A 10,871-nucleotide genomic window follows, 5' to 3' on the forward strand; every position below is an offset into this window, starting at 1 on the left:
CTCCAACGTTACTCGAGATCATAACCCAGGTTCCCGCCCCAACTCCAGAAAAATCATGAGACTTTCCCCTCGCCGTGAGATGAGGCCCGATTCCCCTGCACTGCATGCAGAGCAAGTCCGTGTTCCCCATCAACACGAAAGGAGCCTTGACTTCCTTGATGGAAGTCCAGAGAGTCCCCAGGAACATAGTCACAAGTCTAGCGGGACCCTGAGGACCCCACAGCAACATGAAAGCGCACCGTGTACTCGAAATCAACTCGAGATGAGGCCCGATTCCCCTGCCTGGTCTCCAGAGCCATCACTTGTTCCCCATCAAACATGACAAGTAGCTTGACTTCCTTCAGGCAACTCCAGAGATCACCCGAGAATACTGTCTCAAGTCTAGAGGAACACCAATTTCAGCACAGCAACTCGAGAAAAGCTCATGTACCCAAATTATCTCGAGATGAGAGTTGATTCCCTGGCTTTGATTTAATAGGAATGCCAGGTTTCCACATCCCCTCAGGAGGAAGCTTCTCTCAGCTATAAGTATGTGAGAGGGACCCTGAGATTGCTGCGTCGAGTGGAATGGGCACCAAGATGCCCTGACTCGAAATAAGGCCGTATTTCCCTGCAGTGACTTGAATGCAGGCCTGTCTTTCATCTCAGATGATGAAGGGATGTCTGAATCCCTGGAAACCCTAGAGAAAGCCCTAGTTCCCCGCCTCATCTCGACAGGCAGCCTTACATCCCCTTGACAACTCAAAGGGAACGCGGAGTTCAATGCTTCAAAAGGAGACGATGCCTGCCTCCTCTTGAAAATTGATAAGAATAACAATATCACTGTGGCAACTGCAATGGAAACTGGGTCACCCCTCACCTCGAGAGGCATCCCTATTGCCCTGCTAAGCCTCGAGTAGAATCCCGAGGTGACCCTCGCAACTAGACAGGAGTCTTGTCGCCGCTCAGCCAACACGGGTTTTGAAGGGCCATCCTCGTCTTAACTTGAGAACATAACCCAGGTTCCCGCCACACCACGAGAAAAACCGTGAGACTTTCCCCTCGCCGCGAGATGAGGCCCGATTCCCCTGCACTGTGTGCAGAGCGAGTCCCTGTTCGCCATCAAACATGAAAGGAGCCTTGACTTACTTGATGGAACTCCACAGAGTCCCCAAGAACACTGTCACAAGTATAGAGGGACCTGAGGTCCCCACAGCAAAACGAAAGCACACTGTGTCCTCCAGATCAACTTGAGATGAGGCCAGATTGCCCTGCATGGTCTCCAGAGCCAACCCTCGTTCCCCATCAAACAAGACAAGTGGCTTGACTTCCTTTAGGCAACCTCAGAGATTCCCCGTGGACACTGTCCCAAGACGAGAGACACACCAAATTCAGCACAGCAAATCGAGAAAAGCTCCATGTACCCCAAAACATCTCGAAATGAGAGCTGATTCCCTGACATCGACTCAACCTGAATGCCAAATTTCCACAAGCACCTAAGAGGAGGCTCTCTCAGCTATAGGTATTTGAGAGGGACCCTGAGTTTGCTGCCTTAAGTGGAATGGACACCGAGATGCCCTGACTCGAATTAAGGCCAGATTTCTTGCAGTGACTTGAATGCAGGCTCGCCTTTAATCTCACAAGAAGAAGGGTTGTCCGAATCCCCTGTGGAGACCATAATGAAAGCCATACATCCCCGCCTGCTCTCGACAGGAGGCCCTACATGCCTTTGACAACTCGAGAGGCAAGCGGAGTTCAATGCCTCAAAAGTAGACAATGCCTGACTCCTCTTGAAAATGGATAGAAATCCCAATATCCCTGTGGCAACTGGAAAGGGACACTGGGTCTCCCGCCTCACCTCGAGAGGCATCCCTATTGCCCTGCCAAGCCTCGAGGAGAATGCCGAAGTGTCCATCGCAACTAAACAGGAGTCCACACATCGCTGAAATAATACGACTTTTGAAGGGCCATCCCCGCGGTAACTCGAGAACATAACCCAGATTCCCTTCGCAACTAGAGAGAAACCATGAAACGTACCCCTTGCGACGAGATGAGGCCCGATTCCCTTGCATTGCGTGCAGACCAAGTCCGTGTCCATGTCAAACAAAAAAGGAGCCTTGACTTCCTTGATGGAACTCCAGAGAGTTCTCAAGTACACTGTCACAAGTCTAGAGGGACCATGAGGTTACTGCAGCAACACAAAAGAACTCCGTGTAACCCAAATCAACTCGAGATGAGGCCCGATTCCACTGCATTGGCTCCAGAGCCATCCCGCATTCACCATCACACATGACACGTGGCTTGACTTCATTTAGGCAACTCCAGAGATTCCCCAAGAACACCGTCCCAAGTCTAGAGGAACACCAAATGGAGCAGAGCAACTCGAGAAAAGCTCTGTGTACACCAGATCATCTCGAGATGAGAGCTGATTCCCTGGATTTGACTCAAGAGGAATGGCAACTTTCCACAAGCACCTCAAGAGGAGGTGTGTCTCAGCTACAGGTATGTGAGAGGGACCCTGAGATTGCTGCCTCAAGTGGAATGGACAAGGAGATGCCCTGACACGAAATAAGTCTGGATTTACCTGAAGTGACTTGAATGCAGGCTCGTCTTTCATCTCACAAGAAGAAGGGATATCTGAATCCCCTGTGGAGACCCTAGAGAAAGCCCTATTTTCCCGCCTCATCTCGACAAGAGGCCTCACATCCCTTCGACCACTCAAGAGGCACGCAGAGTTAAGTGCCTCCAAAGGAGACGATGCCTGACTCCTCTTGAAAATTGATAGGAATTCCAATATCCCTTTGGCATCTGGAATGGGAGCCTGGATCTCCCGCCTAACATCGAGAGGCGTCCCTATTGCCCTGCCAAGCCTTGAGGAACATCCCGTGGTGTCCCTCACAACTAGACAGGACTCCTGACTTCCCTGAACCAACACGAGTGTTTAAGAGCCATCCCCGTCGTAACTCGAGAACATAACCCAGGTTGCCGATGCAACTCGAGAAAAACAATGAGACTTCCCCCTCCACGCGAGATGAGGCCCAATTCCCCTGCACTGTTTGTACAGCAAGTCTGTGTTCCCCGTCAAACACGAAAAGAGCCTTGACTTCCTTGATTGAACTCCAGAGAGTCCCCAAGAACACTGTCACAAGTCTAGAGGGACCCTGATTTCCCCACAGCAACACGAAAGAGCTCCTTATACCCCAATTCAACTCCAGATGCGGCCCGATTCCCGTGCATTGGCTCCAGAGCCATCCCACGTTCCCCATCAACCACGACAAGTGGTTGACTTCCTTTAGGCAACTCCAGAGATTCCCCGAGAACACCGTCTCAAGTCTAAGGGAACACCAAGTTCAGCACAGCAACTCGAGAAAAGCTCCGTGTACCCCAAATGATCTCGATATTAGAGCTGATTCCCTGATTTTGACTCAAGAGAAATGCCAACTTTCCACAAGCACGTCAAGAGGAGGCTTCTCTCACCTAGACCTATGTGAGTGGGTCCCTGAATTTGCTGCCTCAAGTGGAATGGATACAGAGATGCACTGACTCGATATAAGGGCAGATTTCCTGCAGTGACTTGAATGCAGTCTCGTCTTTCATCTCACATGAAGAAGGGATGTCTGAATCCACGGTGCAGACCCTAGAGAAAGCCCTATTTCCCGGCCTCATCACGACAGGAGGCCTCACATCCCTTTGACAACTTGAGAGGCACGAGGATTTCAATGCCTCAAAAGGAGACGATGCCTGACTCCTCTTGAATATTGATAGGAAACCCAATATCCCTGTGGCAACTGGAAAGGTACCCTGGGTCTCCCGCTTCACTTCGAGAGGCGTCCCTATTGCCCTGCCAAGCCTTGCGGAGTACCCCGATGTGTCCCTTGCAACTAGTCAAGAGTCCTGATATCGCTGAACAAACACGAGCTTTGAAGGGCCATCACCATCGAAACTAGAGAAGATACCCCAGGTTCCCGACGCAACTCGAAAAAAACAATGAGACTTCCCCCTCCACGCGATATGAGGCCCAATTCCACTCTACTGTTTGCAGAGCAAGTCCGTGTTCCCATTCAAACAAGAAAGGAGCCTTGACTTCCATGATGGAACTCCAGAGAGTCCGAAAGAACACTGTCACAAGTCTAGAGGGACCCTGAGGTCACCGCAGCAACATGAAAGAGCTTCGTGTACCCGAAATCAACATGGCATGAGGCCCGATTCCCCTGCATTGGCTCCAGAGCCATCACGGGTTCCCCATCTCCACGACAAGTGGCTTGCCTTCCTTTATGCAACTCCAGAGATTCCCCGAGAACACTGTCTCACGTTTAGAGGAATACCAGTTCAGCACAGCAACTCAAGAGAAGCTCCATGTACCCCAAATCATCTCGAGATGAGAGCTGATTCCCTGGATTTGACTCAAGAGGAATGCCAACTTTCAACAAGCAGCTCAAGCAGAGGCTTTTCTCAGCTCTAGGTATGTGAGAGGGCACCTGAGTTTGTTGCCTCAAGTGAAATGGACACCAAGATGCCCTGACTGGAAATAAGGCCGGATTTCCATGCAGTGACTTGAATGCAGGCTCGTCTTTCATCTCCCAAGATGAAGAGATGTCTGCATCCCCTGTGGAGACCGCAGAGAAAGCCCTAGTTCCCCGCCTCATCTTGACAGGAGGCCTTACATCCCTTTGACAACTCGAGAGGCAAGCGGAGTTCAATGCTTCAAAAGGAGACGATGTCTGACACCTCTTTAAAATTTTTAGGAATAACAATATCCCTGTGGCAACTGCAAAGGGAAACTGGGTCGCCCCCCTCACCTCGAGAGGCATCCCTATTGGCCTGCCAAGCCTCGAGGAGAATCCCGAGGTGTCCCTCGCAACTAGACAGGAGTCCTGTCACCGTTCAACCCACACGGGTTTTGAAGGGCCATCCTCGCCGTAACTCGAGAACATACCCTAGGTTCCCGCCGCAACTTGACAAAAAACATGAGACCTCTCCCAGGCCACGAGTTGAGGCCTGATTTCCCTGCACTGAGTGCAGAGCAAGTCTGTCTTCCCCATCAAACATGAAAGGAGCCTTGACTTCCTTGATGGAACTCAACATAGTCCCCAAGAACAGTGTCACAGGTCTAGAGGGACCCTGAGGTCACTGCAGCAACACGAAAGGACTCGTGTAACTCAAATCAAATCGAGATGAGGGCCAAATCCTCTGCATTGGCTCTGGAGCCATCCCGCTTTCCCCATCAAACAGGACAAGTGGCTTGACTTCCTTTAGGCAACTCCAGAGATTCACCAAGAGCACCGTCCCATATCTAGAGGAATACCAAGTTCAGTACATCAACTCGAGAAAAGCTCCGTGTACCCCAAATCATCTCAAAATGAGAGCTGATTCCCTGGATTCGACTCAAGAGGAATACCAATATTCCACAAGCACCACAAGAGGAGGCTTCTCTCAGCTATACGTATATGAGAGGGACCCAGAGTTTGCTGACTCAAGTGGAATGGACACCAAGATGCCCTGACCAAAATTAGGCCGGATTTCCCAGAAGTGACTTGAATGCAGGCTCGTCTCTCACCTCACACGATGAAAGGTTGTCTGAATCCCCTGTAGAGACCCTAGAGAAAGTCCTAGTTCCCCGCGTCATCTCGACATGAGGCCTCACATCCCTTCAAAAACTCGAGAGGCACGCGGAGTTCAATGCTTCAAAAGGAGACGATGCCTGACTCCTCCTGAAACTTGATAGGAATCCCAATATCCCTGTGGCAACTGCAAAGGGAAACTGGATTTCCCCCCTCACCTCAAGAGGCGTCACTATTGACCTGCCAAGCCTCGAGGAGAATTCCGAGGTGTCCCTCGCAACTAGACAGGAGTCCTGACATCGCTGATCCAACACGAGTTTTGAATGGCCCTGCTCGTCGTTACTCAAAAACATAACCTAGGTTCCCGCCGCAACTCGAGAAAAACCATCAGACTTTCCCCTCGCCGCGAGATGAGTCCCGATTCCCCTGCAGTGCGTGCACAGCAAGTCCGTGTTCCACATCAAACACGAAAGGAGCCTTGACTTCCTTGATGGAACTCCAGGGAGTCCCCAAGAACACTGTCACAAGTATAGAGGGACCCTGAGGTCCCCGCAGGAACATGAAAGCGCTCCGTGTCCTCCAAATCAACACAACATGAGGCCCGATTCCCCTGCATTGTGTCCAGAGCCATCCTGATTTCCCTGACAGAAACGACAAGTGGCTTCACTTCCTTTAGGCAACTCCAGAGATTCCGCGAGAATACCGACAAAAGACTAGAGGAACACCAAGTTCAGCACAGCAAATCGAGGAAAGCTCCATGTACCCCAAATCATCTCGAGATGAGAGCTGATTCCCTGGGTTTGACTCAAGAGGAATGCCAACTTTCTACAAGCACTTCACTAGGAGGCTTCTCTCAGCTATAGGTATGTGAGAGGGGCCCTGAGTTTGCTGCCTCAAATGGAATGGACACCGATATGCCCTGACTCGAAATAAGGTCGGAATTCCCTGCAGTGACTTGAATGCAGGCTCGTCTTTCATCTCACAAGATGAAGGAATGTCTGAATGCCCTGTGAAGACCCTAGAGAAACCCCTAGTTCCCCGCCTCATCTCCACATGATTCCTCAAATCCCTTTGAAAACTTGAGAGTCACACGGAGTTCAATGCTTCAAAATGAGAAGAGACCTGACTCATCTTGAAAACTGATAGGAATCCAAATGTCCCTGTGGCCACTGCAAAGGGAAACTGGATCTCCCGCCTCACCTCGAGAGGAGTCCCTCTTGTCTTGCCAAGCCTCAAGGAAAATCCCAAGGTGTCCCTCGCAACTAGACAGGAGTCCTGACGTCGCTGAACCAACACGAGTTTTGAAGGTCCATCTCCAACGTTACTCGAGATCATAACCCAGGTTCCCGCCCCAACTCCAGAAAAATCATGAGACTTTCCCCTCGCCGTGAGATGAGGCCCGATTCCCCTGCACTGCATGCAGAGCAAGTCCGTGTTCCCCATCAACACGAAAGGAGCCTTGACTTCCTTGATGGAAGTCCAGAGAGTCCCCAGGAACATAGTCACAAGTCTAGCGGGACCCTGAGGACCCCACAGCAACATGAAAGCGCACCGTGTACTCGAATCAACTCGAGATGAGGCCCGATTCCCCTGCCTGGTCTCCAGAGCCATCACTTGTTCCCCATCAAACATGACAAGTAGCTTGACTTCCTTCAGGCAACTCCAGAGATCACCCGAGAATACTGTCTCAAGTCTAGAGAACACCAATTTCAGCACAGCAACTCGAGAAAAGCTCATGTACCCAAATTATCTCGAGATGAGAGTTGATTCCCTGGCTTTGATTTAATAGGAATGCCAGGTTTTCACATCCCCTCAGGAGGAAGCTTCTCTCAGCTATAAGTATGTGAGAGGGACCCCTGAGATTGCTGCGTCGAGTGGAATGGGCACCAAGATGCCCTGACTCGAAATAAGGCCGTATTTCCCTGCAGTGACTTGAATGCAGGCCTGTCTTTCATCTCAGATGATGAAGGGATGTCTGAATCCCTGGAAACCCTAGAGAAAGCCCTAGTTCCCCGCCTCATCTCGACAGGCAGCCTTACATCCCCTTGACAACTCAAAGGGAACGCGGAGTTCAATGCTTCAAAAGGAGACGATGCTGCCTCCTCTTGAAAATTGATAAGAATAACAATATCACTGTGGCAACTGCAATGGAAACTGGGTCCACCCCTCACCTCGAGAGGCATCCCTATTGCCCTGCTAAGCCTCGAGTAGAATCCCGAGGTGACCCTCCGCAACTAGACAGGAGTCTTGTCGCCGCTCAGCCAACACGGGTTTTGAAGGGCCATCCTCGTCTTAACTTGAGAACATAACCCAGGTTCCCGCCACACCACGAGAAAAACCGTGAGACTTTCCCCCTCGCCGCGAGATGAGGCCCCGATTCCCCTGCACTGTGTGCAGAGCGAGTCCCTGTTTCGCCATCAAACATGAAAGGAGCCTTGACTTACTTGATGGAACTCCACAGAGTCCCAAGAACACTGTCACAAGTATAGAGGGACCTGAGGTCCCACAGCAAAACGAAAGCACACTGTGTCCTCCAGATCAACTTGAGATGAGGCCAGATTGCCCTGCATGGTCTCCAGAGCCAACCCTCGTTCCCCATCAAACAAGACAAGTGGCTTGACTTCCTTTAGGCAACCTCAGAGATTCCCCGTGGACACTGTCCCAAGACGAGAGACACACCAAATTCAGCACAGCAAATCGAGAAAAGCTCCATGTACCCCAAAACATCTCGAAATGAGAGCTGATTCCCTGACATCGACTCAACCTGAATGCCAAATTTCCACAAGCACCTAAGAGGAGGCTCTCTCAGCTATAGGTATTTGAGAGGGACCCTGAGTTTGCTGCCTTAAGTGGAATGGACACCGAGATGCCCTGACTCGAATTAAGGCCAGATTTCTTGCAGTGACTTGAACTGCAGGCTCGCCTTTAATCTCACAAGAAGAAGGGTTGTCCGAATCCCCTGTGGAGACCATAATGAAAGCCATACATCCCCGCCTGCTCTCGACAGGAGGCCCTACATGCCTTTGACAACTCGAGAGGCAAGCGGAGTTCAATGCCTCAAAAGTAGACAATGCCTGACTCCTCTTGAAAATGGATAGAAATCCCAATATCCCTGTGGCAACTGGAAAGGGACACTGGGTCTCCCGCCTCACCTCGAGAGGCATCCCTATTGCCCTGCCAAGCCTCGAGGAGAATGCCGAAGTGTCCCATCGCAACTAAACAGGAGTCCACACATCGCTGAAATAATACGACTTTTGAAGGGCCATCCCCGCGGTAACTCGAGAACATAACCCAGATTCCCTTCGCAACTAGAGAGAAACCATGAAACGTACCCCTTGCGACGAGATGAGGCCCCGATTCCCTTGCATTGCGTGCAGACCAAGTCCGTGTCCATGTCAAACAAAAAAGGAGCCTTGACTTCCTTGATGGAACTCCAGAGAGTTCTCAAGTACACTGTCACAAGTCTAGAGGGACCATGAGGTTACTGCAGCAACACAAAAGAACTCCGTGTAACCCAAATCAACTCGAGATGAGGCCCGATTCCACTGCATTGGCTCCAGAGCCATCCCGCATTCACCATCACACATGACACGTGGCTTGACTTCATTTAGGCAACTCCAGAGATTCCCCAAGAACACCGTCCCAAGTCTAGAGGAACACCAAATGGAGCAGAGCAACTCGAGAAAAGCTCTGTGTACACCAGATCATCTCGAGATGAGAGCTGATTCCCTGGATTTGACTCAAGAGGAATGGCAACTTTCCACAAGCACCTCAAGAGGAGGTGTGTCTCAGCTACAGGTATGTGAGAGGGACCCTGAGATTGCTGCCTCAAGTGGAATGGACAAGGAGATGCCCTGACACGAAATAAGTCTGGATTTACCTGAAGTGACTTGAATGCAGGCTCGTCTTTCATCTCACAAGAAGAAGGGATATCTGAATCCCCTGTGGAGACCCTAGAGAAAGCCCTATTTTCCCCGCCTCATCTCGACAAGAGGCCTCACATCCCTTCGACCACTCAAGAGGCACGCAGAGTTAAGTGCCTCCAAAGGAGACCGATGCCTGACTCCTCTTGAAAATTGATAGGAATTCCATATCCCTTTTGGCATCTGGAATGGGAGCCTGGATCTCCCGCCTAACATCGAGAGGCGTCCCTATTGCCCTGCCAAGCCTTGAGGAACATCCCGTGGTGTCCCTCACAACTAGACAGGACTCCTGACTTCCCTGAACCAACACGAGTGGTTTAAGAGCCATCCCCGTCGTAACTCGAGAACATAACCCAGGTTGCCGATGCAACTCGAGAAAAACAATGAGACTTCCCCCCTCCACGCGAGATGAGGCCCAATTCCCCTGCACTGTTTGTACAGCAAGTCTGTGTTCCCCCGTCAAACACGAAAAGAGCCTTGACTTCCTTGATTGAACTCCAGAGAGTCCCCAAGAACACTGTCACAAGTCTAGAGGGACCCTGATTTCCCCACAGCAACACGAAAGAGCTCCTTATACCCCAATTCAACTCCAGATGCGGCCCGATTCCCGTGCATTGGCTCCAGAGCCATCCCACGTTCCCCATCAACCACGACAAGTGGTTGACTTTCCTTTAGGCAACTCCAGAGATTCCCCGAGAACACCGTCTCAAGTCTAAGGGAACACCAAGTTCAGCACAGCAACTCGAGGAAAAGCTCCGTGTACCCCAAATGATCTCGATATTAGAGCTGATTCCCTGATTTTTGACTCAAGAGAAATGCCAAACTTTCCACAAGCACGTCAAGAGGAGGCTTCTCTCACCTAGACCTATGTGAGTGGGTCCCTGAATTTGCTGCCTCAAGTGGAATGGATACAGAGATGCACTGACTCGATATAAGGGCAGATTTCCTGCAGTGACCTTGAATGCAGTCTCGTCTTTCATCTCACATGAAGAAGGGATGTCTGAATCCACGGTGCAGACCCTAGAGAAAGCCCTATTTCCCGGCCTCATCACCGACAGGACGGCCTCACATCCCTTTGACAACTTGAGAGGCACGAGGATTTCAATGCCTCAAAAGGAGACGATGCCTGACTCCTCTTGAATATTGATAGGAAACCCAATATCCCTGTGGCAACTGGAAAGGTACCCTGGTCTCCCGCTTCACTTCGAGAGGCGTCCCTATTGCCCTGCCAAGCCTGCGGAGTACCCCGATGTGTCCCTTGCAACTAGTCAAGAGTCCTGATATCGCTGAACAAACACGAGCTTTGAAGGGCCATCACCATCGAAACTAGAGAAGATACCCCAGGTTCCCGACGCAACTCGAAAAAAACAATGAGACTTCCCCCCTCCACGCGATATGAGGCCCAATT

The sequence above is a fragment of the Cervus elaphus genome, chromosome 5, assembly GCF_910594005.1.
Source record: "Cervus elaphus chromosome 5, mCerEla1.1, whole genome shotgun sequence".
Taxonomy (NCBI): domain Eukaryota; kingdom Metazoa; phylum Chordata; class Mammalia; order Artiodactyla; family Cervidae; genus Cervus; species Cervus elaphus.